Below are 7,500 nucleotides of genomic sequence, written 5' to 3' on the forward strand. Positions count from 1 at the left end.
TTGTCCAGAGTGGAAAGTGGTTTATGACTTGTCCAACTGGTTTATGACTTGTCCAGAGAGGAAACTGGTTTATGACTTGTCCAAAGAGGAAAGTGGTTTATGACTTGTCCAGAGAAGAAAGTGGTTTATGACTTGTCCAGAGAGGAGAGTGGTTTATGACTTGTCCAACTGGTTTATGACTTGTCCAGAGAGGAAACTGGTTTATGACTTGTCCAAAGAGGAAAGTGGTTTATGACTTGTCCAGAGAAGAAAGTGGTTTATGACTTGTCCAGAGAGGAGAGTGGTTTATGACTTGTCCAACTGGTTTATGACTTGTCCAGAGAGGAAACTGGTTTATGACTTGTCCAGAGTGGAAAGTGGTTTATGACTTGTCCAACTGGTTTATGACTTGTCCAGAGAGGAAAGTGGTTTATGACTTGTCCAACTGGTTTATGACTTGTCCAGAGAGGAAACTGGTTTATGACTTGTCCAGAGTGGAAAGTGGTTTATGACTTGCCCAATATTGTTTTGGTTAATGAGTTGTCACTTCAACTTGCGGCTGCGGTTTTGCTTGAATAACTGTTGCCGGGCTTAATACACGTCCCAGCGGGCGAATTTGAAGGGGGTGCCCGGGCTTGGGGTCACGTTGGTGGGGTGGTGGAGGGTCTGTGTGCCCTTCGGTCCTGGTCCCGTTGGGAAGGAGGTAGGCGTGCTGCCGAGTGTGCTTCCCCGGACGGGAGGAGCGGTTCAAATCGTGTGCCTTCGGCGGTGGCGGGGAGAGAGCGCAGCTGGGGCGGGTGCGGTGTGGAGACGGAGTCCCTTCTTCCCCGAGGGGGCTAGGGCACTGCCGGTGCGGGTGCAGGCTTACGGCCCGGTGCCTTTTGGTGTTGGGGGTTGCGGTTGGGGTTCGGTTTAGGGTTAGGCGATAGGGTTAGGGATAGGGTTAGGGTTAGGGATAGGGTTAGGCGATAGGGTTAGGGATAGGGTTAGGGTTAGGGTTAGGGATAGGGTTAGGGTTAGGGTTAGGGATAGGGTTAGGGTTAGGGTTAGGGATAGGGTTAGGGTTAGGGATAGGGTTAGGGTTAGGCGATAGGGTTAGGGTTAGGGATAGGGTTAGGGTTAGGCGATAGGGTTAGGGTTAGGGATAGGGTTAGGGTTAGGCGATAGGGTTAGGGTTAGGGATAGGGTTAGGGTTAGGGATAGGGTTAGGGTTAGGGTTAGGGATAGGGTTAGGGTTAGGGATAGGGTTAGGCGATAGGGTTAGGGTTAGGGTTAGGGTTAGGGTTAGGGATAGGGTTAGGGTTAGGGATAGGGTTAGGGTTAGGCGATGGGGTTAGAGCTAGGGTTAGGGTTAGGGTTAGGGATAGGTTTAGGGTTAGGGGATAGGGTTAGGGTTAGGGATAGGGTTAGGGTTAGGGTTAGGGTTAGGCGATAGGGTTAGGGATAGGGTTAGGGTTAGGCGATAGGGTTAGGGATAGGGTTAGGGTTAGGGTTAGGGATAGGGTTAGGGTTAGGGTTAGGGTTAGGGATAGGGTTAGGGTTAGCGTTAGGGATAGGGTTAGGGTTAGGGATAGGGTTAGGGTTAGGGTTAGGGATAGGGTTAGGGTTAGGGATAGGGTTAGGGATAGGGTTAGGGTTAGGCGATGGGGTTAGAGTTAGGGATAGGGTTAGGGTTAGGGTTAGGGATAGGGTTAGGGTTAGGCGATAGGGTTAGGGATACGGTTAGGGGTAGGGATAGGGAGTATCTGGGACGGGCAGAGACTCCTCGGCGGTCCCCCCGGTCCCTGGCGGGCAGACGGACCTCCTGGGCCGGAGGCAGCCTCCGCCGGCGTTACACCCTGTCCCTGGCGGGCAGAGGGACCTCCTGGGCCGGGTGCAGCCTCCGCCGGCGGACCCCCCGGTCCCTGGCGGGCAGAGGGAGCTCCTGGGCCGGGTGCAGCCTCCGGCGGCGGTCCCCCCGGTCCCTGGCGGGCAGAGGGAGCTCCTGGGCCCGGTGCCGCCTCCGCCGGCGGTCCCCCCGGTCCCTGGCGGGCAGAGGGACCTCCTGGGCCGGGTGCAGCCTCCGCCGGAGGACCCCCCGGTCCCTGGCGGGCAGAGGGAGCTCCTGGGCCGGGTGCAGCCTCCGGCGGCGGTCCCCCCGGTCACTGGCGGGCAGAGGGAGCTCCTGGGCCCGGTGCAGCCTCCGCCGGCGGTCCCCCCGGTCCCTGGCGGGCAGAGGGAGCTCCTGGGCCGGGTGCAGCCTCCGGCGGCGGTCCCCCCGGCCCCTGGCGGGCAGAGGGAGCTCCTGGGCCCGGTGCAGCCTCCGCCGGCGGTCCGCCCGGTCCCTGGCGGGCAGAGGGACCTCCTGGGCCGGGTGCAGCCTCCGCCGGCGGTCCCCCCGGTCCCTGGCGGGCAGAGGGAGCTCCTGGGCCGGGTGCAGCCTCCGGCGGCGGTCCCCCCGGTCCCTGGCGGGCAGAGGGAGCTCGTGGGCCCGGTGCAGCCTCCGCCGGCGGTCCCCCCGGTCCCTGGCGGGCAGAGTGACCTCCTGGGCCGGGTTCAGCCTCCGCCGGCGGTCCCCCCGGTTCCTGGCGGGCAGAGGGAGCTCCTGGGCCGGGCTCAGCCTCCGCCGGCGGTCCCCCCGGTCCCTGGCGGGCAGAGTGACCTGCTGGGCCCGGTGCAGCCTCCGCCGGCGGTCCCCCCGGTTCCTGGCGGGCAGAGGGAGCTCCTGGGCCCGGTGCAGACTCCCCCGGCGGTGCACCGGTCCCCGGCGGGCAGAGGGCGCTCGTGTACCGGGTGCAGCGTCCGCCGGCGGTGCACCGGTCCCTGGCGGGCTCAGAGAGCGCCTCGGCCGGGGATCGTCTCGTCCCAACGTCCGCCTGGTCCGTGGCCCGCAGGGGGCGCTGTCGGGCGGGGTACGGCCACGGCCCGACGTGCCTCCGGTGGGCTGCGGTCAGTGTGTGCCGCCGTTGGCCGGCTGCGGGGCTTGGTGCTGTTCCAGCCGTGCGTTAGGTGGGCGAACGGCAGGGGGCGCCCCTTGGGCGGGTGGCGGGCCCCGCGCGGGCCAGCCGTGGGGGGTCACGGTCCGCCGCCGGGGCGTCCAAAGGGCGGCGAGAGGCCGTCCGCCGGTGCTGACAAGTCATAAACCAGCGGCGGTGACAAGTCATAAACCAGCGGCGGTGACAAGTCATAAACCAGCGGCGGTGACAAGTCATAAACCAGCGGCGGTGACAAGTCATAAACCAGGACAAGGTTGTTGACGGCGCCGGGCGGCGGCGAAGCGGCTCACCCCGGGGCAGGGTGGCGATTCGAGGAGGGGCGCCCACCCGGCCGCCAAGGCCGCCGCCGGCGGGGGCCGGGGGCGCCGTTTTGAAAAAGAACCGTAGGCCGGATGGGGTCCGATCCACCCACCTTATGCCGACGCCGAGACCTCATTCCCGGCATGACTACCGGTGGTCCGTCCCGCTGGTCTGCCACTTGCGTTTGGCGTCACGAGGGGTTGGCGGGGTACCTGCAGATTGGTAGGAGGTGGAAAATCGAGAAATGGACTTTGGTCGGAAAGGTCCCCTCGAGCCTCCAGGTCTGCGGAGACCGACCCGGGCTGCCGCCCCGCCGGCCGCTCGGCCCGATCGGGCGCGAATTTCTTCCGATTTTCGCCCTTTTTTCGGGTTTTCGGCCGGCGCTCCAAACGGCGGCCCGACGCCCCGCCGAGGCCGGGGACGTCTCTCCGGAGCGCGAGGGACCGGATCAGACCTCGTCGGCACTGGCATGGCCACCGCAACGCTCGGACTTAGCCTGGGGAGGCTGGTCGAGGCGGTGGCAAGTCATGAACCAGTGGAGTCTGGCGGAGACTGTGGCAAGTCATAAACCAGTCGGACTTAGCCTGTGGAGGCTGGTCCAGGCAGCGGCAAGTCATAAACCAGTCGGACTTAGCCTGTGGAGGCAGGTCCAGGCAGTGGCAAGTCATAAACCAGTCGGACTCAGCCTGTGGAGGCAGGGCCAGGCAGTGGCAAGTCATGAACCAGTGGCAAATCATAAACCAGTCGGACTTAGCCTGTGGAGGCAGGTCCAGGCAGTGGCAAGTCATGAACCAGTGGCAAATCATAAACCAGTCGGACTTAGCCTGTGGAGGCAGGTCCAGGCAGTGGCAAGTCATGAACCAGTGGCAAATCATAAACCAGTCGGACTTAGCGTGTGGAGGCAGGGCCAGGCAGTGGCAAGTCATGAACCAGTGGCAAATCATAAACCAGTCGGACTTAGCCTGTGGAGGCAGGGCCAGGCAGTGGCAAGTCATGAACCAGTGGCAAATCATAAACCAGTCGGACTTAGCCTGTGGAGGCAGGGCCAGGCAGTGGCAAGTCATGAACCAGTGGCAAGTCATAAACCAGTCGGACTTAGCCTGTGGAGGCAGGGCCAGGCAGTGGCAAGTCATAAACCAGTCGGACTTAGCCTCTGGCGACTTCCAGGAGGTCTATGAGGTCCTGTGCCGCCGCTTTACCGGGGCCAAGGTTGCAGGAGAGCGGAACGGAGGAGTGGATTGGTCCCGCCGACGGGGCACGTGCATATATGAAAAGTGCACCCTACCGTTAGTTAATCACTTGCCCTCGGAAGTGTATGAGGTCGTGTCCAGCCGTGGTACCGGGGACACAGTGGGGGTGTTCCCGCTAAAGGGAGCGGATTGGTCCCGCCGAGCTGCCACTTGCATTTGTGGTCGAGTGTCTCGGACAGCTGGTTAACCACTTGCCCTCGGTAGTGCCGATGAGGTTTTGAAAAAGCCGATCTGCGGGGACTTGGAGCGCCTTCCTCGGATGGACTACCGGGCGCCCTCCCGCCGATTTGCCATTTGCGTTTGGCGTCCCGAGGGGTTGGCGGGGTACCTGCAGATTGGTAGGAGGTGGAAAATCGAGAAATGGACTTTGGTCGGAAAGGTCCCCTCGAGCCTCCAGGTCTGCGGAGACCGACCCGGGCTGCCGCCCCGCCGGCCGCTCGGCCCGATCGGGCGCGAATTCTTTCCGATTTTCGCCCTTTTTTCGGGTTTTCGGCCGGCGCTCCAAACGGCGGCCCGACGCCCCGCCGAGGCCGGGCACGGCTCCCCGCCGCGCAAGGGGCCGTGTTTGCCTTGGTCTGCCTTGGAATTGTCACCAAACGCCCGCGCTTCGCCTGGGGAGGCTGGCCGAGTCGGTGGCAAGTCATGAACCAGTGGAGGCTGGTGGAGACAGTGGCAAATCATAAACCAGTCGGACTTAGCCTGTGGAGGCTGGTGGAGACAGTGGCAAGTCATAAACCAGTCGGACTTAAGCCTGTGGAGGCAGGTCCAGGCAGTGGCAAGTCATGAACCAGTCGGACTCAGCCTGTGGAGGCAGGTCCAGGCAGTGGCAAGTCATGAACCAGTGGCAAATCATAAACCAGTCGGACTCAGCCTGTGGAGGCAGGGCCAGGCAGTGGCAAGTCATGAACCAGTGGCAAATCATAAACCAGTCGGACTCAGCCTGTGGAGGCAGGTCCAGGCAGTGGCAAGTCATGAACCAGTGGGAAATCATAAACCAGTCGGACTCAGCCTGTGGAGGCAGGTCCAGGCAGTGGCAAGTCATGAACCAGTGGCAAATCATAAACCAGTCGGACTCAGCCTGTGGAGGCAGGGCCAGGCAGTGGCAAGTCATGAACCAGTGGAGACAGTGGCAAATCATAAACCAGTCGGACTTAGCCTGTGGAGGCTGGTGGAGACAGTGGCAAGTCATAAACCAGTCGGACTTAGCCTGTGGAGGCAGTTCCAGGCAGTGGCAAGTCATGAACCAGTGGAGACAGTGGCAAATCATAAACCAGTCGGACTTGTCCTGTGGAGGCTGGTGGAGACAGTGGCAAGTCATAAACCAGTCGGACTTAGCCTGTGGAGGCAGGTCCAGGCAGTGGCAAGTCATGAACCAGTGGAGACAGTGGCAAATCATAAACCAGTCGGACTTAGCCTGTGGAGGCTGGTGGAGACAGTGGCAAGTCATAAACCAGTCGCACTTAGCCTGTGGAGGGAAGGTGGAGACAGTGGCAAGTCATAAACCAGTCGGACTTAGCCCGTGGGGGCAGGTCCAGGCAGTGGCAAGTCATGAACCAGTGGAGACAGTGGCAAATCATAAACCAGTCGGACTTAGCCTGTGGAGGCTGGTGGAGACAGTGGCAAGTCATAAACCAGTCGCACTTAGCCTGTGGAGGGAGGTGGAGACAGTGGCAAGTCATAAACCAGTCGGACTTAGCCTGTGGGGGCAGGTCCAGGCAGTGGCAAGTCATAAACCAGTCGGACTTAGCCTGTGGAGGCAGGTCCAGGCAGTGGCAAGTCATGAACCAGTGGAGACAGTGGCAAATCATAAACCAGTCGGACTTAGCCTGTGGAGGCTGGTGGAGACAGTGGCAAGTCATAAACCAGTCGGACTTAGCCTGTGGAGGGAGGTGGAGACAGTGGCAAGTCATAAACCAGTCGGACTTAGCCTGTGGGGGCAGGTCCAGGCAGTGGCAAGTCATAAACCAGTCGGACTTAGCCTCTGGCGACTTCCAGGAGGTCTATGAGGTCCTGTGCCGCCGCTTTACCGGGGCCAAGGTTGCAGGAGAGCGGAACGGAGGAGTGGATTGGTCCCGCCGATGGGGCACGTGCATATATGAAAAGTGCACCCTACCGTTAGTTAATCACTTGCCCTCGGAAGTGTATGAGGTCGTGTCCAGCCGATTTACCGAGGACAGAGTGGGGGTGTTCCCGCTAAGGTGGAGTGGATTGGTCCCGCCGAGCTGCCACTTGCATTTGTGGTCGAATGTCTCGGACAGCTGGTTAACCACTTGCCCTCGGTAGTGCCGATGAGGTTTTGAAAAAGTCGATTTGCGGGGATTTGGAGCGCCTTCCTCGGATGGACTACCGGGCGACCTCCCGCCGATTTGCCATTTGCATTTGGCGTCACGAGGGGTTGGCGGGGTGCCCGGAGATTTTCGGGAACACGATTTTTAGAACATTTTCTGGCAGCGGTAGCACTTTGAAAGTACCCAGGAAAGTGCTACTTTGAGGTACGGTCCCGATTTCAAATCGAAGGCCTTACCAATGAGCACTCGGAAGTCCTCAAGGGGTTTTAGCAACAATTTTGACGGACTTTTCGAACTCATTTGCCGGCCTAAAAATCGGTCAGAGTCCGAGCCGGCGGTAACTCTGATACAAACAATGTGTTTCTGTGAACTCTTGTGTGAGAAACATACTTGTAAAAAAAACAGACAAAGTGTTTTTTCTGTGGCGAGAGAGAAACACTTACAAAGTTTTTAATGGCGAGAAAACAAAGACACAATTATATATATATATATCCTTGTACAATAATTCAAGAAGAGACAGACATATATGGTAGAAGACACATTATAAAATGTCTGTCGAGGTTTAGCCTTTGTGACTGGGCACCTCTTGTCTTGTTTTCGGGCACACCTGGAGGCCAGGGTGCCCAAGTCTGTTTTCAGGCGACGCGGGGCGGCGGCGTTCCCGTGCCTGGTTCCCTTGGGTTGCAGTCGCATGTGTCACGGTTAACG

This window comes from Scyliorhinus torazame, unplaced genomic scaffold (genome assembly GCF_047496885.1).
Source record: "Scyliorhinus torazame isolate Kashiwa2021f unplaced genomic scaffold, sScyTor2.1 scaffold_1194, whole genome shotgun sequence".
Classification (NCBI taxonomy): domain Eukaryota; kingdom Metazoa; phylum Chordata; class Chondrichthyes; order Carcharhiniformes; family Scyliorhinidae; genus Scyliorhinus; species Scyliorhinus torazame.